The 25433-nt window shown below is 36.2% G+C and overlaps 1 pseudogene; it reads right to left on the reverse strand.

Annotated features, from left to right (window-relative positions):
- Window positions 1-695: 695 nt before the first annotated feature.
- Window positions 696-5852, reverse strand: LOC126058091 (S-phase kinase-associated protein 1-like; annotated as a pseudogene).
- Between the last annotated feature and the right edge of the window lie 19581 nt (window positions 5853-25433).

Below are 25433 nucleotides of genomic sequence, written 5' to 3' on the forward strand. Positions count from 1 at the left end.
ACAACATAAATTAAGTGCCTTTTTTAATTGAAAAGCTAATAAACTGCCTAGTTGCATTTCTCCCTCAAAACAAACTGGGTAGTAACTGAGTCTGTAGTCAAAATATTCAAAGCTGAAAGGATTAAAAATAAAAGTACAAGTCCTCAGGTTCAATTAAGGGAGCCTTGCTACATACAGGCTAACCCATCCCGGAGGTACTGCTTGACTCTAGGGAGCCAGAAGTCATCCTAACGACCTCACTCAGATAATTTACGTCAAATAGCCCTTTCCAGTTTCAAACTCATAAAGATAATACCTTTTAAATTCTACTTCAGCAAACTCTTGCAAGTTGTTTTATTTGCAATGCCAACTTTTAAAAGGTCGCCTAACTAAAATTAATGACAGTAAACAGGGCAGGAAGTGCTTTACAAAAGAGGTAAAGCCCAAAATGCCACCTTTCTTAGAGAACCCACAGTTCAGTTTTATTCAGAGCAAAAAAAAAAAAAAAAAAAAACCTTTGATCACACTGAGGGAAACTCAGCTATAGGTTTTAGAATCCTTACTCAAAGTACACATGCAATGAGGACAACATTCTACTAAAACAATTGATTTGCTGCTGCGTTTGTCTACTGTTTGCATAACATTTACAATTATAAACAGAGTAGTGCTACCAGTATTTGGGATAATCCTTACAGTGTTACAGTGTCAGGCACATTTCACTTCTCTTCACATAACTGGTTCTCTTTGCGTACCAAGGCTTCCTCCTCTTTAGCAAAGTCATTTTTGATATTGAAGTTCTTGCAAATCTCCTCAGGAGTTTTCTCTTTGATTATATTGGCAAAAGTCTTGCATGTAGCATCAAGCGAACCTTTAATGTCTAAGTAGTTTGCAGCCAGAATAAGTTCAAAGAGTGTTCCCTGGTCAACTTTCAGGAATTCTGGATCCCAAACAGGGTTATTGTCTGTTACCTTTTCTTTGTTCTCCTCATGGGGAGGAGGAGGTTCATCCTTGTGGTGGATGCGTTGCTGAATAACATTTGATAGAGGAACTGGGTCATCATCTCCTTCATCATCTATTCCCAAATCTCCAACATGGTCTCGATAGTCTCAGATTGTTTGGCAATTTCCACATCAACTTCAAATATCTCTCCTGTTTACAGCAGTAAACAAGGCAGAAAGTGCTTTACAAAACAGGTAAAGCCCAAAGTGCCACATTTCTTAGAGAACTCACAGTTCAGTTTTATTCAAAGCAAAGAAAAAAAAAAAAAAACCTTTGATCACACTGAGGGAAACTCAGCTATAGGTTTTAGAGTCCTTACTCAAAGTACACATGCAACTTAATCGAAGACATGGTGTTTGGCCTCAAGTGAATGGCAAATTTGGAGGCTGGTGAGAGTTGGGCAGCATCAACCAAGCAGGAGAGATCTGCAGAGAACAAGGCTACTCCCATATACCTACGATTCATTATGTTGAAGTAGACATTGTGGTAAGTATCTGAAATGAGCAATTTCAGGGGCTTTTTTTTTTTAAAGGAAAGGAAAAGTGAGTTTAAGGTGCACTTCAGTGGAATGAGAAGAATAAAAGGATAAAAGGACAAGAAAATAGTACAGGAAACTAGGCAGAATGTAGGCCACAACCAGCTCTCAAAAAAAAAAAAAAAGTCACATTGATTAAGTGGCACAATTGATTGGTGTAACTGACGTCACTAAGTTGTATACCTCTCAAAAGTTGAATTGGCAAATATTGTGTGATATATATTTTTACAATAATAGCAACAACAACAAGAAGAGTAACTTCTGAGGCTACTTATGTACAATCAAATGCCCAATGGGATTTACTTTCTTGGTTTGGTGGTTTAGGGTCATGGATTCTAGGGATACCCCAATTACTGTATTTTTATGCAAATAATATGCACCCTCTATGTTTGTTTGCCAACTGCTCCCTCTCCCCACGAGGTATTTTCACAAATGCTGCAATACCAATTTATTTTTACATTTTGCTCTAAAAAAAAAAAAAAAATTAGCACACTGTTCTTATGCAAATACCTTACAGGGAAGGAAGCGTTTGACAAACAAATGTAGAAGGTGTGTTTTACTTGTGTAAAGATACAGTTATTGGCCTTATGTCGTTTTTAGTTCTTCTGTTCTACATCCTATTTCTTGGCATAGTGCCTGCTGTCTTAAAAACATGCATTTGGCTATCTAAGGTGCAACATTGGTTTTTATTCACCTTATGCAAAAGACACAGAAAGAGAGTTAGGGATAGGAGGAGGGAACGGAAGGTATGTCTAATTGCCTCCATGTACAACTGCCTCTTTTGTCATGAAACCAGGAGAACTGGATGGTGTCTGGCTACCATTACTGAACATTTTGATCAAAAATTCTATAGAAGAATCCTGATCAAAAGGGGAAAAATGTAGAACAGATTTCAAATTGTCCTGGGGTTCAGCATTTTTGGAGCCATTGATGCTGGATAATCCCTAGAAACTATTGCCCTGATAAAATTTTTAAACCTTAAACCAAAATTACCCTCTGAATCTTCTCTAACCAAAGAACAGTTTGACTTAATTTGTAAAGAATGTCTGCCTTGAGCATTGTGCTTTTTTAAAGGACTATATATATGGAATCAAATTGATAACAGCAACTCAAAAGGTTAGATAGGAAGCTTAGGGGGTAGTGAATTTATGTCAGTGGGGGAGGAACAAATCAGAAAAAGAAGGTGAGAATGGTTGCACAACTTGAAGATTGTAATTAATGTAACTGAATTGTACATAGAGAAATTGTTGAATGGTGTGTGTTTTGCTGTGTATACTTTCAACCAAAAAAAAAAAAGGCTCACACATTTCCCCCCAGAAGGAATCAGGATTTAGGAACCAACCACATCTAGTGCCTTAATGATCTATCACTTTTGGTCTAAGAATCAACAACAAACAAATGAAATAATCCCATGAAATGACCAATTAGAAGGAAAGCTACATATTGTTTTGCTTTCTGCATTAAGTGAGCCATATTTTTGAGAGGAAGAGAGGACAACACTCTGGTTTACAACTCTAGCATTTAGAATTTCAGGCCAAGCTTGCACTGAAGAATAAGAGAAGGATGCAAGCTTTAAATAAAGACGGAAATTAAACTTTAGGCTGTATTGCATTGCAAAAACACAAATTGGCTGACATGACATAGACTCTATTCAAATTATCACTGAGGAAATGGACTGGGAGATTCAGAATGTCACGTATAGATGCAATGAAAAAAAAAAATCAACCCTTTCCTATGTATAATTTGCTTGGTTGAAACTCCTCAAAAATCAGGAGCATATTCATATAATATGAAGTTAAATAATAAGAAAGTAATGGTCTCAAAGTGTCACACTTCCATATAGAGAGATTCAAATAAAGCATTATTCATAAAGAACCTATCCAGCAATGTGTTTTTTCAAAGATCTTAGAAAATAACTAATAAAAAATGAGGAAAAAAAACTAAGAAACTGCCATAGAGCAAAGGAAACTAAGGTGACAAGAGGACTAACTGCAAAATGCTCTAGAGAAGTGTATCCTTGAAGTGAAAAAGGACATTAGTGAGAAAAACTGGTGAAATCTGAATAAAGCCTGGAGTTTAGTTAATAGTGACATACTAATGTTGGCTTTTTTTTTTTTCTACTTTTGGTAAATGTACCCTGTTTATGTAAGATATCAGTATTAAGGGCAAATAAATGAGAAGATACAAAAAAGATGTATTTTCTTTGCAAATTGTTCTGTAAATCTCAAGCTATTCTATTTTTTTTTAAAAAAGTTTATTTTAAAAAAAAGGACTCAAATACAAATAAAGGATGTATGCAGACAATTCACAGAAGAAAACAATACAAAATAAAAGTAGGTGAAGGACACAGACAATATCAGGGCAGAATTCCAATAAAATAGAAAACTTTATAAAATGTTCAAACATAACTATAATAAAAATGCAATGAAAAGTGCATCAATTTTTATTTGTCAAATTTATGTACAAGGTTGTTGTTATCACAGCAGTATACATGCCAGAATTTTTTTTTTTAAAGAAGTCTTCTATGTGTCTAACGTGAACGAAATGGTGAAATTAAGAATACATTCATTTTGAATGTTTAAACTTTTAATGAAAGGTTGAAATTTAGCATACAGATATTTAGTGATTTAATTTTACATTTTAAAATGAGGTACAGACTTGTATACACACTATATGCTTATTTCTGCAAAGATGTGTGTGTTTTTATTTTAATAACAAAATTTTGTTACTAGGTTCTGTCCAGTCAGTTGCACCTCACAGTGACCCCATGTGACAGAGTAGAATTACTCTGATGGGTTTTTTTAGGCTGTAGTCTGTACTAAAGCAGATTGCCAGGTCTTTCTCTTGTGGAACCACTTGGTGGTTTTGAACCACCAACATTTCTGTTAGCCACGAAGCACCTAACCATTGCACCACCAGGGCTCCTTAGCAAAATAGTACATATTTTTTTTCTTAAAATGTATATTGGATTGCATAGATTTATGTGCAACACAGGCTTTAGTACTGGACATTGCAGCTCTTGATCTGGCAGATGGATTGTTTTCAGTCTTCAGCAGTAAATAGAACAAACACAAATCCATATTCACTGTTCTACCTCAGTGGGCTTTATTAACCAGCTCACTTTCTATAATAACATGCTTTGCCAGAAACTGGATCATCTTGACATTCATAAAACGCTCTTGTAAGTCCACATTATTAACGTTGTGATGATTGGATCTGATAAGCAGAAGGTTGCAAGTATTGTAGATGAACCAATAAGAAGTGTGTCTGATTGCAGGAAATAAATAGCTTGAAGCTTTAGAGGCCCATCACGTTTGTCACATTTTTAGATTTCAATAACATGGTGCAGGTTAGCATGTCCCTTCTAAGACAAAGGATATATTTGTGCACCTTTTATCCCATATCATTAAGTAGTATCCTGGGTAAAGTCTCTGGCAAGCTTGAACAGGATTATAACAGCATAGAAGACCATGTTTTCTTCAACAGGGAACAACTCATCATTTGAAAGCCAGATTTTGGTGTTCTGTTTGGCCCTAGAAGAGATAGAGTATCTGTCGAATATAGGGTATCAAAGGACTCAGTGACTGGACCTATCCATCATGATATGAATATTGTCAGAAAAAAATGAATTAAATAATTATGTGGACCAAGCAACAATTCATCATATAACTGAATTGGTGCATTCATGATCAGCCCAACTGGGTCCAAAAGGGAAAGTGGCTCAGACTCCCATGTCCCCTACTTCTGTTAAATCTAAGCCTTTTTTTTTTTTTTTAACCTCACATCTATGAATCCATGTTGAGTTTTCTATGACCAACATACAGAAGAGGGGAAACATAAACAAAGGCCTGTTGCACAAATGGGTTAACATAATATGTAGGTATTAGCTACAGTCCCTCTCAAGGATGTCTTGAGGGACAGTGGTGAAGGGAAATCCACGTAATAGCCTGAGTGAATTTAGGCAATCATTTTATATGGAGGGAGAAATGACAAGTTATGTACGTACCCTGGATAACGGTTGAACTGTTTGTTTAGGTACGGAAAAGGAACTAGATCATAGTATCACATCAAAGATTAGTGGAAGAGGAATATAGATTAACATATGGGAGTACACGTATAAAAGTACATGTTTTTATGTCTGATGTTAAAGTCTACTAAAACATTCACTGCTGAGGAGACACTAACCAACCAAACAGAAAGATGATTTGTGTATCTATGTCAATCACTGCCTGTCCTTGACCATTCTGAGGCTGCTGTAATGGGTCCATGAATGGAATGGACATGGTAGCAGGTATGGAAGCTGCCCATTTACCCAGAAGTAATGGACTCCATTCTCCATGCTGCTCTCACTACTACAACTGCTGATGGACTGATGTACAACAGCAGAGACTGAAATTGAGCTCTCAATATCACATGCCTTGAGTTGACTAGCAAGCTCCTTAGTGGCAGGTTGATTATATCTGACCCCCGAGGAGATAGTAATTTATCATTACATGTGTTTACTTCGTCTCTGAATATGAATTTACCTTCTTTGATCCTTATGTTTTGCACAACATAATCTATTGAAGGCTCATAGACTAGAATATGATTCCTCCCAATATTGATGTAGACAAAGAGACCCTTTAAATAGCAGAGGAGAAGTGACAGAGAAAGCAGAACGACAGGATCAACAGAGAGATATATCTACCATATACTGCATTACTCAGTTATAAACATGTGAACAACACCCTATGAGGTACTCAGGGCTCTGTCCTCCAAGATACATTGAAACAACAGCTAATGTAAGGTGTGATGATCCCAGTACCATAAGTGAGTCTAAAATCCAAGGAATAGAAATAGCATCACCTCCGCTTTCTTAAAGAATTTATATTTTCAATCTTTAAATTGCTTTAACAGAGATCCTAATTCCTGAGGGATGGAGAAGACTGCTTTCACTGGACACTTGAAGGAGGGCCAATAAATTTGAAACTTCGAAAGCATCTAGTATTTGGAACAGCATGAAAATAATATATTGGCAGGGCTAATTGACACAGATTACTGTAAAGAGATACTGTTAGCTTATAAACAATAGGATTTAAAAAAAGCAAGTTTGCAATAATGTCCATGGTATCAGTGTCCAAGTATCAGTGACAAAATCAATCAATGTATTGCACTGGGCAAATTTGCTTCAAAAAATCTCTTTAAAAAGCAAAGATGTCTCTTTGATAAATAAGGTGCACCTGGCTCAAGCATGGTCTTTTCAATTGCCTCATATGCATGTGAATATCATATAATGAAAAAGGAAGACAGAAGAATTGATACATTTTAACTGTGCTGAAAATATTGAATATAGTGTAAACTTTCAGAAGAACAAACACATCGGTCTTAGAGGAAATACAGCCAGAATGCTCCTTAGAAGGAAGATTGTTGAGATTTCAACTCACTTACTATGAACACATCATCAGGAAAGAACAATTGCTAGAAAACAGCATCATGTTTGGTAAAATAGAGGGTCAATGCAAATGAAGGGAACCCTCAATGAGGTGGATTGATTGATTGATAACAGCCACAATAATGGACTCAAACATACCAAGGATCATGAAGATGGTGCAGGACCCGGCAACATTTAGTTCTGTTTTACATATGCTCACCATGTGGCAGAGCCAACTCAACAGCAGCTGTCAACAACAGCAAAGTTGTTAATCCCTAGTATCCACTGAGACAGAAATAACTTAAAATGGGCACTTTCAGCATCAATGACCTAATAGGGATAAAGCCACTAAAAGTGCCCATATTCTTTGAGATGGAGGTTCCATGGATGCTAACTAAACTTGCTGAAGTGCTGGCCAAGGATGAGCTAAATTGGGACTTGTTTGTTGAGAAAAGGAATTATGAGGGTTATTTTGATTGTGACTGGTTGCAACAGTTGGAATTAGTTTCTTCCACTAGTCATCCCATATTAATTCTATTGCAGAGATTGGGATCAGCACAATCTGTTGACCTTAACTTAACGAAAAGTTCTAAACAAAGCAAAGAAAAAATATATGCTACCATTTCTTTTTGCCTCATATCTCTTGGCCAACCTTTTACCCCAGTCATTATTTTTGGCATCCATCTTCATGCACGTATAACCTGACAGCACCTCACCTCTCCTACATTGTGTAAGTTTCACGTTCTCTATTGGAATTTCTCTTGCACTGCTTTCAAGAATCTAACTGATACACATAGCGCACAACCTGGAACTTGAAGGAATTCATCCCCTGCTGGACAATGTTTAATTATTCCTGTGTGATGCAAATGGTTTTCATTCAACTACTAACCTAAATGATGGCAATATTCGAAGCTGCTTAACTTCGAGGAGAAGGGAAAACAGTTTAAATATGGCAAAAAGTGATAAAAGGAGGACATCAATCCCACCTCCAGATCAAGTATTCAGGTGCCTTATTAAGTGAAATAGAGAAATCTGTATTCTCAGTAGATAGACTGGATTCCATTGCCTTATGAGCAAAAGCAAGTTCTGGGATAACTGATTTTTAAAATACGAATCACACATTTCAGAGATCAGAATGGGAAGTTGTCAGGATTTTGGAAATATAAGAATGAGTCAGAATAGGGAACATGTAGAACTTTGTGGAGATTAGCCTTCAGGGGAACAGAAGTGACAATGATAGAGGGCATAATAAGATTATTCCTTGTGGATTCAAGGTGTTTCGTGGTGGTAAACCTGGAAATAGATATCATTTTTGGCAAAGTAGAGGGCCCGTGAAAACAAGGGAAATCCTTAATGAGATGAGTTGATGCAATAGCGAAAACAATGGGCTCAAGCACACCAGTGATCATGGAGCTAGTACAGGAACAGGCAAAATTTTGTTGTTATATATGAGGTCACCATGAGACAAAACCTACTCAAAGGTAACCACCACTAACAAGAGCAAAGCTAGGAATGTTTGGGAGATAGTCAGAGGTGGCAGCGGGAGTTACCTCCTGACTCGTGCAATAGAAGTGAAGAGACCTGGGAAATAAGCTCTATTTAATAGATAATATATGATGGCTAGTAGAGTTCATTCCAGCGATGTAAAGATGGTAGTACTAGGGGCAGTACATTAAATATTTCAACTAATCAAAGCTATAAGGAAAAGAAATGATATCATGCTCAATGTAGATACCAAACATGCATTTGAGAAATCTCACATTCTTTTTTAGTTAAAAATAAAGTTTCATTAAAATAGGAATACAAAAAAATAAAATTAAAAAAACCCTTGCCATCCAGTCAATCCCGACTCCTAGCAACCCTAGAGGACAGAGCGGAACTGCCCAACAGGGTTTCCAAGGAGCGGCTGGGGGATTCTAACTGCTGACCTTTTGGTGAGCAGCCGGCAGCTCTTAACCACTACACCAATAAAAAGCAAAAATTCTTAAAAAATAGGGTGTGTCTATTTCTACTCAAAAGCCATCGTCAGCTTTGAGGGAGACACATTAGAAACATGCACAAAAACTTCAGAAGAAAACAATAGTCCTACAATCTGTACCATTACTACATTTTTACGCAAATAACACACACCTTCTGTTTCTTTATTTGCCGGCCGTCGCTTCCTCCCCCACCCCTGTGATGCGTGATGTATTTTTCTAAGCACGCTATGCTTTTTTTTTTTTTTTTTAATACAACATGTGGAAGACGACTGGCACGGCCTACGCTTGTGAGGGTGCCTAGTCGGGGGTGGGGGAGAGTTGGGGAGGGGCATGGCCGGAAAACAAATGCAGAAGGCATGCATTATTTGTATAAAAATGTGGTAGTTAATATTATACATAATTATGTCAATTGAGAAGGAAAAAAATCAACGTATATAAAATAAAAAGAAATAACTAAACTGGTTCCCACTTGCAGATACTATTTATTATCAAATTATTATTGATTAATTAAAATAATAAATGGAAACTAATTCCAACAAGAGGAGTCAGTAGTTAATGAGATTCAAGCAAATATACAATATTTAATAGGTTTAATATACATAAAAAAATCAAGTTATCACAACAGCAGTAACAATAACACAACAGATTCATAAAACAACTTCAGCAATATGCTATTGCATCAACTCATCTCATTAAGGATTTCCCTTGTTTTCACGGGCCCTCTACTTTGCCAAAAATGATATCTATTTCCAGGTTTACCACCACTAAACACCTTGAATCCACAGGGAATAATCTTATTATGCCCTCTATCATTGTCACTTCTGTTCCCCTGAAGGCTAATCTCCACAAAGTTCTACATGTTCCCTATTCTGACTCATTCTTATATTTCCAAATATAAACAGAACTTTAAAATATTCCTGAATAACAGTAAAGGAAATGGAAAGACATCATATTCTTTGATAAGAAAATGTAACAAATAGAAGTGATCCCATTACCACTTAAGTTAATTTATAATTTAACATAACCCTGATAAAAATATAGCAGATTTCCTTTTTTTTAATTAGATATATTGCAGGGTTTCTTATCACCAGATAGCATTTTCTATTCTGATTAAAAATATAATAATAATAGTTTTTGAATACATATGGTTTAATGTGTGTGTGATTTTGTGCTAAGAACTACCATCCTCTTTTTTTCCCTTTAATATCTCAAACTGTCTCTTCAGAACTTTCTACGTGTCAGCCTCTTCCCTTAAAGTCACCCAGTGAACTTTCCTGCCAGTCTCTGCATTTCCTTATTTGCTCTTTTCCCCAATAGACAGAGATTTAGCTGATGGCATATGCTATAATCTAAGGACTAAGGTAACCCTGGTGGTGTAGTTGTTGAGAGCTATGACAGCTAACCAAAAGATTGACAGTTCGAATCCACCAGGTGCTCCTTGGAAACCCTATGGGGCAGTTCTACTCCATCTTATAGGGTTGCTATGAGTGGAAATCGACTTGATGGTGACAGTTTTTTTTTTTTTTTAAGGGATAAGATACTTTTTTATTGTTGTTGTTGATTGTTTGTTTTGTCTTAAATTGATCCTGTTCAAATTCTCCCACTGCCCTTCAAATTCCATAATCTTGGGCAGGTTAGTTTATCTATGCCTCACTTTTCACATTAAATGTGTTCAATATTATTACCTAAACCCAGAAGGAAATTTTCCAAGAAACTACTTACGTGTGATATCAGGGCCATTTGCTTATATAACTAACCCCTTTCATAACCTGTCACAGAATGTAGTTTTCAAAATTTTGTATACCATGTTTACATCACTGGGCTTTTGTGAAATTCAAATGAAATAGCACCTGTAAACTGATTAGGAAAATGCCAAAGTAAACTTACACTAAGTGTTACTTATGCTAAAAATAATATTGTTTTATACTGAGAAAGATAATGAAATAATGGCAGCCTAAAAAAAAAAAAATTTTTTTTTTTTTTAAAGTTCATCAGTTCTGTGTTTTTCTATAGTCAGTGTTTAATTTGTTAAAGCAGACTGCTCACATTTGGCTGTCTTTAAACTCTTTAAGGAAACCCTGGTGGCATAGTGGTTAACCAAAAAGTCAGCAGTTCAAATCCACCAGGCGCTTCTTGGAAACTCTATGGGGCAATTCCACTCTGTCCTATAGGGTCTCTATGAGTCCGAATCGACTTGACGGAAACAGGTTCGGTTTCGGTTAGACTCTTTAAAGTATTGTATTTTTTTTAATCTCCTGCACTTGATAGTGCCCAGCAGACACCCTTTGAATAGTTTTAGTTTGCAACTGGAATTGGTGCAGGAGGTATTGGAAAATCCCGGGGAAAAATGCCGAGTTAATGTTCTCTAGTCTGTGTCAGTTAAATATGGATACTGCGTACTAAATATTACTTGTTTTTTGTGGTCAGTTTCTGATCAGTTGTAACTGATTAATTAGAACCCTAAAATCTGGTAATTTTCACCAAAATTTCTCACAGAATTCTCTTTATGTTTCAGATGGGGATACTGAGGTTCAGAAAAATTAGCTTAGTGCTTCTCACACATAAATGTGATTACAGAACACTGGTAATTTGTTTTAAAGCAGATCCTTTCTCAGTGGTTCTGGGGTGCATTTTAAGAGTTTGCATTTCTTTCTAACCTCTGGGAGATTCCAGCGCCACTGGAATTTAAATCGGACTTTAAGTATCAAGAAGTTAGCTTACCTATCCATGGATACACAGCCTGTAAGTGGCTAAGCTTAGGCTTGAACCCAGATCTGTCTGACCCAAAAGCAGAGTTTAATATTAAAAAGAAAATAAGAACCTTATTCACTTTTATATAATTCCTAAAAAGCCAAAGATTAAGTCTTCCAAATTACTCAGCCAAAGGTATGTATAATATAGGATTATATGACAGAAACAATTGCAGGTTTTAGGTTTAGTTTGCAATCTTTAATTTTGGCCCATTCACAAAGCAATTGAGGAATATTTGGTATCGTTCAAACAATCTTTCCATGTCTGGATCTTTGGCTTTGCTAATTTGAAACGTCCCCAACACTGTCATCTTTATGATAAAAATTATCAAATTTGTTTAACCAAAACGTTGTAAGGAAAATCTTAACTGCATGTTTATTACTTGCATTGATTTCCCTGTTGATTAGTTTCTGCACACTGGAAACCCCATAGAAACACATGCCTTCTCCAATGTTCTTTCCTGTTTGACTTCAAAGCCAATCAAAGTCACAAAAGAAGAAAGAGATCAAGTACCCTTCAAGGACATGCACGCTTATTAATACATTTTTTTCCCATATGATAGATAAGAACTTTGAAGTTGCTATGAAAAGGACAATGTGTTTTACATGAAAGTTTCCCATCTTTGGAAGTCTTCTTCCTCTGATGTTGAGCCCTAGTTCCTTGTGCTTCTCTGGGACTAAATTTCGTTTGACGTTGCTAAGTGGTCCCAGTGATGGTAGATCTATAACTTGATCTGTGGAAATGTGTTTGTTATGTATTCTTACAGATTCTCACATTGCCTAAAAACTTCTTTGTAACCCCAGCTCAAGAGCATTTGGACAAATCATTTAATTTTTGAAATCAGCCCTAACACTGTCAATGACTCTTCAAGTTATAACAGTAGTCCTGATATAGTAACTTCGTCAGAACTAAGAGTCCTGTGTGGTTTCAGTGTGCTTGAAACCACAGTCTGGAAAACAAACAGTAATTTCTTGTGTCAAAATGAGTTTCAATAAAACAAACGTGTGCAGTGTAAGCATAGGCATCTCAGTTAATTGGATTATCAGGAATAGATGTATTTTTAAATTTTCATTTTGACTTAATTTCAGGTTTATAGACAAGCTATAAAAATAATGCACAGTTTATACACACCTCTCACCTAATGTTAATACCTTACATAACCATGGTACATTTGTCAAAACTAAAAATAAAAGCAAAAACAAACAACAACAATAAAAATGCATTGGTATAAAACTATTCACTAAACTATAGACATCATTCAAATGACGCTGATTTTTCCACTAATGTTCTTTTACCGTTTCAGGATTCAGTCAGGAATACACGTCGTATTTAGTCACCAGGTCTCTTGGTCATCCCCAGTCTGCTGCAGTGTCACAGTTTTTCCTTGTCTGTCATGCCCTTGAAATTTTTGAAGAGGATTCTTCATTTTTTTCTAGTGTACATCTCAATTTGAGTTTGATATTTTTCTCATTATAAGATTGGGTTTATGGATTTTTGAGAAGAATAACTCGGAAGTAATACACCAGTCTCGTTGCATCATATCCGTGTGTACATGATATCAACATGACTTATTACTGGAGTTATTAAACTTGATCACTTGGGTAAGATTATGTTTTCTAGATTTCTTCATTTTAAAAATGCTGTTTTCCCTTCCCTTACTCTGGGAATGGATACATTTTTAATTTTAACTCTATCATAAAGTTTTAAATTTGACTCCCATTTTATTCTTAGCTACATGTATAGAATAATATATAGTTCCAAAGAATGAAATTGGGCCATAACACATAATAAAACCCATTCTAACATGCTGACAACAATTCAAATTGGTACTAAATATATGCTTCCTTCAATCATATGTACATATATGTACACATGTTTAAAAATATATTAAGAATTTAAAAATAAATGCAGGGACCCAGATTGGGACCCACAAAAACTGATTTGGGTGCATATATTTTGCCAAGGGGATACAACATTAAGAAAAAAAAAAAATCAAGATGTAAAATAAGGCTGATGAAGAAGAAATCAAGGTATGCCGACTCATGGCTTTTTGGTTTAGTCATATAAATTCTAACATACCTTGTTGAACGGCACTATCTAAATAGTTCCAAAAAGCAGAACTTGAAAGGAGGTTTGTAGTGATGCGCAGAAGATTTTTTATTTTCCTCTTCCTTGGTCAACATTGTGCTATAAGGCTTATCTACTTTAAAGGTAACATGTAAATGAGTGTTTTGTAAATATATTATTTAACAGAATTACCATTCTAAAATATTTTGAAAACTTGGAGTGCTGGACTGAATTTGAGACTTATACATTCAACTATTGCATTTGTTAGGTGACATCGAGTCCGTTCTGACTCATAGTGGCCCCATGTACGACAGAATGAAACACTGCCTGGTCCCGCGCCATCCTCACAATTGTTGCTATGCTTGAGCTCATTGTTGCAGTCACTGTGTCAATCCATTTCCTTGAGAGTCTTCCTCTTTTTCACTGATCCTTTGCTTTATCAAGCATGATGTCCTTCTCCAGAGACTGATACCTCCTGACAACATGTCCAAAGTATGTGAGACACAGTCTTGTCACCCTTTCTTCCAAAGAGCATTCTGATTGTACTTCTTCCAAAACAGATTTGTTTGTTCTTTTGGCAGTCCACGGTATATTCAATATTCTTCACCAAAACCACAATTCAAAGGCATCAATTCTTCTTTGGTCTTCCTTACTCATTGTCCAGCTTTTGCATGCATATAGGGCAATTGAAAATACTATGGCTTGGGTCAAGCTCACCTTAATCCTCAAGGTGACATCTTTGTTTTTCAACACTTTAAAGAGTAGTTTTGCAGCAGATTTGCCCAATGCAATGTGTCTTTTGATTTTTTTTTTTTATTGCTTTTTCCATGGGTGTTGATTGTGGATCCAAGTAAAATAAAATCCTTGAAAACTTCAATCTTTTCTCCTTTTATCATGATGTTGCTTATTGGTCCAGTTGTGAGCATTTTGTTTTATGCTGAGGTGTATCCATACTGAAGGTTGTGGTCTTTGATTTTCATCAGTAAGTGCTTCAAGTCCTCTTCACTTTCAGCAAGATTGTGTCATCTGCAAAATGCAAGAAGTTAATGAGTCTTCCTCCAATCCTGATGCCTTACTCTTCTTCATATAGTCCAGTTTCTTAGGTTATTTGATCAACATACAGATTGAATAGGTATGGTGAAAGGATACACCTTTCCTGACTTTAAACCACAGAGTATCACCTTGTTCTGTTGGAATGGTGACCTCTTGAACCGTGTACAGGTTCCTTATTTGCACAGTTAAGTGTTCTGGAATTCCCATTCTCCACAATGTTAGTCATAATTTTTCATGATCCACAAAGTTGAATGCCTTAGCATAGTCAATAAAACACAGGTAAACATCTTTATGGTATTCTCTGCTTTCAGCCAGGTTCCATCTGACATCAGCAATAACAGCCTTGATTCCATATCTTCTTGTAAATCCAGCTTGAAATTCTGACAGTTCCCTGTCAATATACTGCTGCAGCTGTTTTGAATGATCTTCAACAAAATTTTGCTTGCATGTGATAATAATGACACTGTTTGATAATTTCCACATTTGGTTAGTTCACCTTTCTTGGGAATAGGCATAAATATGGATCTCTTCCAGTGGGTTGGCTAGGTAGCTGTCTTCCAAATTTCTTGTCGTAGATAAGTTTACACTTCCAGCACTATATCTATTTGAAGAAACCTCTCAATTGGTATTCCATCAATTCTCGGAGCCTTGTTTTTCACCAATGCCTTCAGTGCAGCTTCGACTTCTTCCTTCAGCACCTTGGATTCTTGATCATCTGCTACCTCCTGAAATGTTTGAACTTTGACCAATTCTTTTTGGTATACTGACTGTATATATTCCTTCCATCTTCTTTTGATGCTGCCAGCATAGTTTAATATTTTCCTTGTAGAATCCTTCAGTATTGTAACTGGTGGCTTGAGTTTTCTCTCCAGTTCTTTCAGCTTAAGAAATGCTGAGCGTGTTCTTCGCTTTTGGTTTTCTGTCTCCAGCTTTTGCACAGGTCATCATAATAATTTGTCTTTTCGAGCTGCCCTTTGAAATCTTCTGTTCACCTCTCTGACTTTATCATTTTTTTTTTTCCTTTTGCCTTAGCTTCTCCATGTCCAGGAATAAATTTCATAGTCTCTTCTGACATCCATTTAGGTCTTTTCCTTCTTTCCTGCCATTTTAATGACCTCTTGCTTTCTTTATAGATGATGTCCTTGAGGTCATTCCACAACTGGTCTGGCCTTCAGTCATTAGTGTTTAACATGTCAAATCTATTCTTGAGATGGTCTTTAAATTCAGGTGATATACACTCAGCGTTCCTTTGCTATTCATAAGGTTTTCACTGGCTAATTCTTTTCAGAAGTAGGCTGCCGGGTTCTTCGTCCTAGTCTGTCTTAGTATGGAAGTTCAACTGAAATCTGTCTGCTGTGGGTGACCCTGCTGGTATTTGAATAGTGGTGAGATAGTTTCCAGCATCAAAGCCACACACAAGCCCCCCCAGTACAACAAACTGACAGACCTATGGGGGTACATTCAACTAAAATATTTTTATTTGTATAATATACATATAATAAATCTTGTTAGATTAAATCTATCACTCTCAATCTCTCTCTCCCTCCATCACTCTCCACACCATCTCTTTCTCTCTGTCACCCATGTCATTTATTGGATTTGGGGAAAAAAACAAACAAACCAAAACATCTATATGTATACAACTAGGGGAGATATACTTTCCTAGCCCATAGTATGTTGTAACTTTGATAAACACTGTATTCAACACTGATTGCCACAAAGGAGATAAAACATTTTAGGAATCAGTAATAAAATATATTATCCCATTCTGCTATCTCCAGTTTATGAAAGAACAACCACACTAGGGTACTCTGTTCTGTGGAGGAGTAATAAGTATGATGAAAGAACTAGAATAGTACCATATGATTAAAGAAAATTGGGCTACATTCCCTGGAGAAAAAAATGAATAAAAATGGAGATAATAAGTATCTCTTGACAATAAATTGAAATCTATATAAAACAATACTTTAATTTTTCTACAATATCTCAAGACTTAGAATAAGTACTCATGATTAAAATTATGGAAAAAGATAATTTTTTTATGCAGCCCGAATATATAAAATGTCAACTTTCAAAAGGTGAGGAAGTAGTGAATATTTGAATATTTTATTCCTAGATGAGTTCAAGTATAAGACGGATTTTTGAAATGATTAGTTAGAACAGATGAGGTTCTTCATTCTTTTAGCAGAAAGAACAAAGAATAACCATGGTGATGGGAGCAGATAGAAAAAATGACAAAAAAAGCGTGCATACTCTTTTTCCTGCCTAATGATGATGATTAAAAATTATTTTGGCTATTCTACCTCATTTATATTTTAATTTCAATATTATCTATAGCTTGTTTAATTCTAGAAAAAGCCCACTAGGATTTTTATTAGAATTACATTGACTCTATATATCAATTTGGGAGAATTGATATCTTCTCAATTTTAAGTCTTTCAATTCCAGAATATGAGCTATTATTTACTCAGGTCTTCTTCAATTATCTCAGTGATGTACTTTGGTTTTCATTGTAAAGTCATTCAGCCTCCTTTTTAAGTTTTTACCTGTGTGTGTGGTATCATCTGATGCTATTGTAAATTGTTTTTTTCCAATTTATATTTCAATATTTATTGCTATTGAGAAAATCCTAATGCTTTTAATATATTTCCTTTGTATAAAAGGATCTTGTTAAAATTCCTTATTAGTTCTAGTTTCCTAAAACCATCAGCACAACAATCATGTACTCTGTAAATAGAGACAGCATATATTACCTTTTCTGATATTTATGTCATTTATTTCTTTTTTATTTTTAATAAGGTGACTAGGACCTCCAGGAAAGTGTTAACTAGAAGTGGTGAGAAAAGCATCCTTGACCTATTTTTGATCTCTAGTGGAGCATTCCGTATTTTAACATGAAGTTGATTTCTAGCTGTCATTGAGTGGAATCTGGCTTATGGTGACCCCGCGTGTGTTAGACTAGAACTTGGCTCCATAGGGTTTTCAATTGGCTTTTTAGAAAGAGATTGCCAGGGCTTTCTTCCTAGGTGATTCTGGGTTGACTAGAACCTCCAACCTCTCGGTTAGTAGTCGGGTGCGTTATTCATTTGTACCAACCAGGGACTCATAGATGCTGTCGATCAGATTGAACAAGTTCTCTTTTATTCATATTGTGCTGAATATTATGATAATGAATTCTTATTCAATTCATCGTATAGTTTCTATGTGTATTGAAATGATCACATAGCATTTCTCCATTATTCTGTTAGTATGATTAATTACATTGATTGATTTTCAATATTTTTAAAAAAAAATCTTACATTATGGGGTTAAACTCTATTTTGTTATGATGCTTTTTTTTATATATTGTTGGATTTGATTTGCTAGTTATGTTGATAAGAATTTCTGCATCTTATTCATGTGGATATTAATAGGTCATTTTATTTTTGTAACATCATTGAGTTTTTTTGTTTGTTTTTGTATTAGGGTTTTTCTAGTCTCATAAAATGACGTGGGAAATGTACCTCTTCCTCAATTTTCTAAAATAGTTTGTATAATATTAATATTATTTATCCCTTGAATATTTGATAGAAGCTACCAGTAAAGAAAGGAGCCCTGATGGAACAATGGCTAAGCACTTGGCTGCTAAACAAAAGATCAGAGGTTTAAAACCACCAGCTACTTCATGGAAAGCAGATGTGATAGTCTGCTTCCATAAAGGTTACAGTCTTGGAAACCCTATGAAGCAGTTCTGCTCTCTCCTATATGGCCCAAACAAGTTGGAATCGACTCGATGGCCGTGGTTATCAGTGAAGACATATCCTGCTGTTTTCCTTCTGGGAAAGTTACTGGTAACAAATACAATAGGTATAGGGCTATTCAAATTTTACACTTCCTTTTTCAATTTTGGTATGTTGTACTTCTTTAAACAATTAATGCCTTCCACATATATTTTCAAATTTGCTGGCATATAATTGTTCTTAATTTTCTTGTTATACTTTTATTGTTTATAGGAACTGTTGTGATAATATTTTACTTGGTACTGATTTGTTTCCTTTTTTTATTTATTTTTGTCTTCATATGTTTAACTAGAGGTTTACAAATTCGTTTAAAGTACTCAAAGAACAGTTTTTAGTTTTGTTAAATTGATGTTTCAGGGTATTTATTTATTTTATTTTCTTAATTCCTTTCTTCTACTTACTTTGTTAATCTTTTTTTTTTTGCATCTTAAGGTAGAATTTAGGTTTTTGGTATCATTGCTTTATCTCTTCTTTTCTCATATAGGTAGAACTGCCCCACAGGGATTCCAAGGAGTGGCTGGTGGATTTGAACCTCCTACCTTTTTTGTTAGCAGCCGTAGCTTTCAACCTCTGCACCACCAGGACTTTATGTAGATGGTTATCAAACCAAACCCAGTGCAGCTGAGTCGATTCCGACTCATAGCAACCCTATACGACAGAGTAGAACTGCTCCATAGAGTTTCCAAGGAGCGCCTGGCGGATTCGAACTGCCGACCCTCTGGTTAGCAGCAGTAGCATTTAACCACTACGTCACCAGGGTTTCCATGTAAATACTTAAAAAAAAAAACTTAGAGCTCCAGAATTCCCTGTAGGCACTGCTTTACCTGTATCTCACAGACTAGGATGTGCTATATTTTCCATGAAAACCCTGGTGGCCTAATGGTTAAAAGTTGTGTTGCTAACCAAAAGGTCGGCAGTTAGAATCCACCAGGTGCATATCATTCAATTTTATTTATTTTCTAATTTTCTTTTTTGATATCTTCTTTGACTTATGGATTATCTTGAATTATGTTGTTCAATTCCACATATTTAAGATTTTACTATATATTTTTAATGATTTCATATTTGAATTCTACTGCTGTCAGAGAACATACTTTACATCATCTCAGTTGTCTTAAATTTACTGTAACTTATTTTACAGCCCTGAATATGGCCACTATTGATGTGAATACCATACTTGCTTGAAAACAAAGTTATTCAGCTGGCATTTGGAGTTGTCATTTGCCTTCGAGTTGAATCTGACTTACACCAGACAGGGTTTTCAAGGCTTCAGCATTTCTGCAGCCGACATCCTGGTTTGACTTTCGAAGCGCCTCTGAGTGGGCTGGAACCACCAGCCTTCTGTCTAGTAGTGGAACATTTAACTATTTGTGCAACCCAGGGACTACCTGGTGTTTGAAATACCCACTGCCGTAGAGTCGATTCCGACTCATAGCGACCCTATAGGACAGAGTAGAGTTACCCCATAGAGTTTTCAAGGAGCGCCTAGCGGATTCAAACTGCTGACCTCTTGGTTAGCACCCACAGCACTTAACCACTATGCCACCAGGGTTTCCAGGGATGGTGTTTGGAATAAAAAAAAAAAAAAAAAGTTTGGAAAAATGTAGTAGAAATATAAATTAGATCAGCTAATAACAGATTATGTATGTATTTACTGATTTTGATTCTAGTGCTATCAATTACAGAGAAAAACATTTAAAAAAAATTTACTATGAATATAGTCATTTCGTTCATCATTTAATTCTGTCATTTTGTTTCATGTTGGTTTACACTCTGTTCATGCGTAAATGCAAGCTTGTAGTTGTCATGTATTCTAGAGGGAATGATCCATTTATTATTATGAAAGAACTCTCTGCATTTCTAGTAATACTCTGTCTTGAAGTTTACTTTGTCCAATATTACTGTAGCCACTTTAGCTTTCTTTACTTTACTGTATAAATGGATATCTTTTTGCATTCATTTATTTGCAAGCTTTCTGTTTCTTTATAATTAAAGAATGCTTTTAAAAAGTGGCATTTGATTGGGTCTTGCTTTTATATCCATTTTGATATTCGCTGACTTATTTCTAACATTTATTGTATTACTACCTTTGTTTGTTTTTCCCTATCTGTTGTTTTTAACTCTTTCTTGGTGGGGGGGTTCTTTTAAACATATTTTAGGTATCTATTTTAATTTATTTGTTAGCTTTCTTGCTATACCTAATGGTATTATTGTTTTAACTGTCGTTTCAGGTATTACTCCAGGCTTCCTTAAATTCCACAGTCTACTCAGAATCATGATTTTATCATTGCACTGAAAACATGTTGTTGTTGCTGTTAGGTGCCATTGAGTCAGTTCTGACTCATAGTGACCCTATGTACAACAGAATGAAACACTGCCCAGTCCTGCACTGTCCTCACAATTGTTGCTATGCTTGAGCCCATTGTTTCAGCCACTGGGTCAATCCATCTCATTGAGGATCTTACTTTTTTTCAATGACCCTCTACTTTACCGAGCATGCTGTCCTTCTCCAGGGACTGATTTCTCCTGATAACATGTCCAAAGCGTATGAGACAAAGTCTTGCCATGCTTACTTTTAAGGAGCGCTCTAATTGTACCTCTTTCAAGGCAGATTTATACGTTCTTTTGGCAGTCCATGGTATATTCAATATTCTTCGTCAACACCACAATTCAAAGGCATCAATTTTTCTTTGTTCTTTTTTACTCATTGTCCAGCTTTCTCATGTGTATGAGGTAACTGAAAACCCCATGGCTTGGGTCAGGAGCATTTTAGTCTTCAAGGTAACATCTTTGTTTTTAACCCTTTAAAGAGGTCTTTTGCAGCAGATTTGCCCAATGCAATACATTGTTTGTTTTCTTGGCTTCTGCTTTCATGGGCGTTTTTTGTGGATCCAAGTAAAATGAAATCCATGACAACTCCAATCTTTTCTCCATTTATCAGGATGTTGCTTATTGGTCCAGTTATGAAGCCTTTTTTTTTTTTTTTCTGTATGTTGAGATGTAATCCATACTGAAGGCTATGGTCTTTGATCTTCATCAGTAAGTACTTCAAGTCTTCTTCACTTTCAGCAAGCAAAGTTATATCATCTGCATAATGCAGGTTGTTAATGAGTCTTCCTCCAATCCCAATGCCCTGTTCTTCATATAGTCCAGTTTCTTTGGTTATTTGCTCAGCATACAGATTGAATAAGTGTGGTGAAAGGATGCAACCCTGATGCACACCTTTCCTGACTTTAAACCACACAGCATCCCTTTGTTCTGTTACAATGACTGCCTCTTGATCTATTTACAGGTTCCTCATGGGCACAATTAAACTTTCTGGAATTCCCATTTTTTACAATATTATCCATAATTTGCTGTGATTCACACAGCTGAATGCCTTTGCATAGTCAATAAAACACAGGTAAACATCTTTCTGGTATTCTCTGCTTTCAGCCAGGATCCATCCTATATCAGCAATGACATCCCTGGTTCCACATACTCTTCTTAAAATGTAGAAACACTCATGTTTTAAAGAAACTATTTATCCAGATATTTAGATATTTTGTGAGCAGAAACACTATTTTTTTTTTTTTTTTTTTACAGACTATCCTTTCAAGGTCATTTGTATCGAGAAAAGCCTTGGGAGATAAAAGTAAGGATAAAGTTTCCTTCTAGCGCAAAGTTAAGTCAGGCCTACTGCCCGTTATAGAAGGTTTGAGTTTCTTACCTCGATTCCTGTTCTCTAAATCTCAACCCACTACTTGTGTAGGCCCAGCTGGATTGCCCCTATCGGGTTTAGGATGGAGAAGAATTTATTCAAATGCACTGAAATCCACGTGCTTGCTCTGCTGTGAATAATAAAGTTCTTTGTATCTGACAAAGGATTTGAGTTTCTAACCTATATCTTTTTTTTTTTTTTTTAACTATAGAATTAGTTTAGCTTTTTTTTTTTTTTAAACAGGGCAGGTCTGCTGCCTATGATTTCCCTCAGTTTTTATTTGCTAAGAAAGTTAATTTCTTCTTTATTTTTGAAGGATAATTGTGCTAAATATAGAGATCTGGGTTGTATTTTGTTTTCTTTTTTTTTTTTTTTTCTCTCTTGGAACTCTGTTAATATTTCACTCCATTGTCTTCTTTTTGGCACAGATTCTGATGAAAATTTTTTATGTAAATTTGACCATATTAATCAAAATTATTTTAAATTTCCTATGTAAAAATTCCAAAATGTATGTCATATCTGAATCTTGTTATGGTGATTACTTTAAAAAAAAGAAAAGAAAAGAAAAAACTTCATTTTGTAATGACTTTTAATAATGTTGTAGTTAAAAGTTGGATATGTTGCACTCGGTAATAGATAGAAACTGAGGTAAACATGCTTTAGGGTGAGAATTTATGTTAATATGCCTAGAAGTTACCCACCTCATAAACTGAGGTAAACATGCTTTAGGGTGAGAATTTATGTTAATATGCCTAGAAGTTACCCACCTCATAGCGACGCTATAGGACAGAGTAGAACTGCCCCATAAAGTTTCCAACGAGCACCTGGCAGATTCGAACTGCCAACCCTTTGGTTAGCAGCTGTAGCACTTAACCACTACGCCACCAGGAATGTGTTTATTTTGTTTTAGCTATAGCATCAGACTCGGCTGGCAGCGGTGGTATTCGAACCCACACCCCCGAAGAGACTGGAGCCTTAATCCAGCACCTTAGACCACTCGGCCACGCTTGTTATAGCATCAGGCACTTCATATTCCTTAATTTCTTTGTTTTGTCTCCTTTCTTGATTTTGAGACTTTTCCTTGCACTGCTACTGACAGAAAGTCCATTTCTTGCAATTCTTTCAGCTGTAATTAACTATTGTTACTCTGGAGCTGCCTTGGTGTGGTGGTAGTGTGTGGAGAATGGGGAGTATTCTACAATTTTCTAATTAAGTCTTAGCCCTTTACTTGCCTGTATTTTGGGGTCTTCACAGTTGTTTCTTTCCCTCTACCGCTTGGATAGCTTTTTTCATCCTATGCCATTTTTCCGTGCTTGGCCTCAACATTTCCTAGAAACACTGTTCCTTATTGATTGTGTTTCTGTTTGCTCATTTGTTTATCTTTTCCCTCCTTAGGCAACACAGGAAGGCTGGAGAGGTGTGGAATGAGGAGGAATTTCCTTTTCCCAACTTTGATAATGTTGGCAGAGTTCTTTCCTGTGGAGAGTAGGCCTTTGTTATGGAAAGGTTATTGGGCGTGTTTCACAGTGATCACTCCTCCCTTCTCCCAGGTAGATCCATGAGGAATCCTTTCTCAGATCTGCACAGTAAGAATCTGGTAGGATTCTCGGAGGGAAAGCGCAAGAAGAATGGCCTTCTATTCTTATCCAGTCCCTAGGGGTTTCTCATACCCATGCTAGTCCACTTTCATCCTCCACAAATTTGTTAAAATTAACCGTTTCAGTTTTTATATCAGTTTATGGCTCTTGTGGTTTCTGTTTCAGGTAAGCAGATATCTGTTGCTTTATCTCTCTTGGTGTTCTTACCGTTACTGCAAATTCTTGAGTTAGAGCCACCTACTGCCAACAGCCAGTTCCTGAGACAGGGTGAGGTGGGTAGCGGGAGCTTTCTTATATATATCGATATATGGAGACAAAGGCGAATAAACATGTTGATTTTTTCCTGCTATTGTCCCATCAGCCCAGGGGGTGACTGGCACCAACCTGGTGAGCGTCGCCCTGTTTGACAGGCTTAGATTGATATCACTTGTTTTTCCATGATCTTAGGAGAAACACTGGTTAACTTTTAACTTCTAGAGGAGCTAACAGCAAAATCATACTTGGAGACAGATGCAGGCTAGGGAAGGGAAAGAAAAACGGCGCAGGTACTGTTCAAGACATGGGTGAGCAGCCTGTTCCACTATCTCTCCAGATCTCAGAGTTTCAGCTGCGCCTGTGACCTCAGTTCTCCAAAGGATCCAATAAAAATAATTGATTTTTAATGTTTCCAGCTTTTTGTTGTTTGTTTGTTTTGATTTCTTTTAAAGAAGGGACACACCAGGAAATTTTTAATAGTAAATTTTCATGCCCTTCAAGTCCTCCAATAAAGTTTATATTGTTGTTGTTGTTGCTGTTAGGTGCTCTGTAGTCAGTTCAGACTACAGTGAGCTTATAAATACAGAACGAATCCTCTCCCACCCCCCAATTCTGTACCATCCTCGCAGTCATTGTATGTTTGAGCCCATTGTTGCAGCCACTGTGTCAATCCATCTCATTGAGGGTTTTCCTCTTTTTCACTGACCATCTATTTTACCAAGCATGGTGTCTTTCTCTAAGGATTAATGCCCCTGATAACATGTCCAAATTAAGCCAGAGGAAGCCTCACCATTCATGTTTCTAAGGAGCATTCTGGCTGTAATTCTTCCAAGACAGATTTGTTGGTTCTTCTGGCAGTCCATGGTATATTCAATATTCTTCGCCAATACCATAATTCAATGCCATCAATTTATCTTTAGTCATCCTTATTCACTGTCCAGCTTTCACGTGTATGTGGGGAGACTGAAAATACTATGGCCTGGGTCAGGCATGCCTTAGTCCTCAAAGTGACATCTTTGCTTTTTAACACTTTAAAAAGGTGTCTTGCAGGAGATTTGCCAAATGTCATACACCCTTTGATTCCTTGATTGTTGCTTCCATGGGCATTGATTGTTAAGTGCAATCCTGACAACTTCAATTTTTTCTTCATTTATTATGATGTTGCTTACTGATTCAGTTGTAAGAATTTTTGTGTTCTTTATGTTGAGGTGTAATCCATACTGAAGTCAGTGGTTTTTGGTTTTAATCAGTAAGTGCTTCAAGTCCTCTTCACTTTCAGCAAGCAAGATTGTGTTATCTGCACATGGAAGGTTGTTAATGAGTCTTCC

Source organism: Elephas maximus, chromosome 14 (assembly GCF_024166365.1).
Source record: "Elephas maximus indicus isolate mEleMax1 chromosome 14, mEleMax1 primary haplotype, whole genome shotgun sequence".
In the NCBI taxonomy this organism is placed as follows: Eukaryota; Metazoa; Chordata; class Mammalia; order Proboscidea; family Elephantidae; genus Elephas; species Elephas maximus.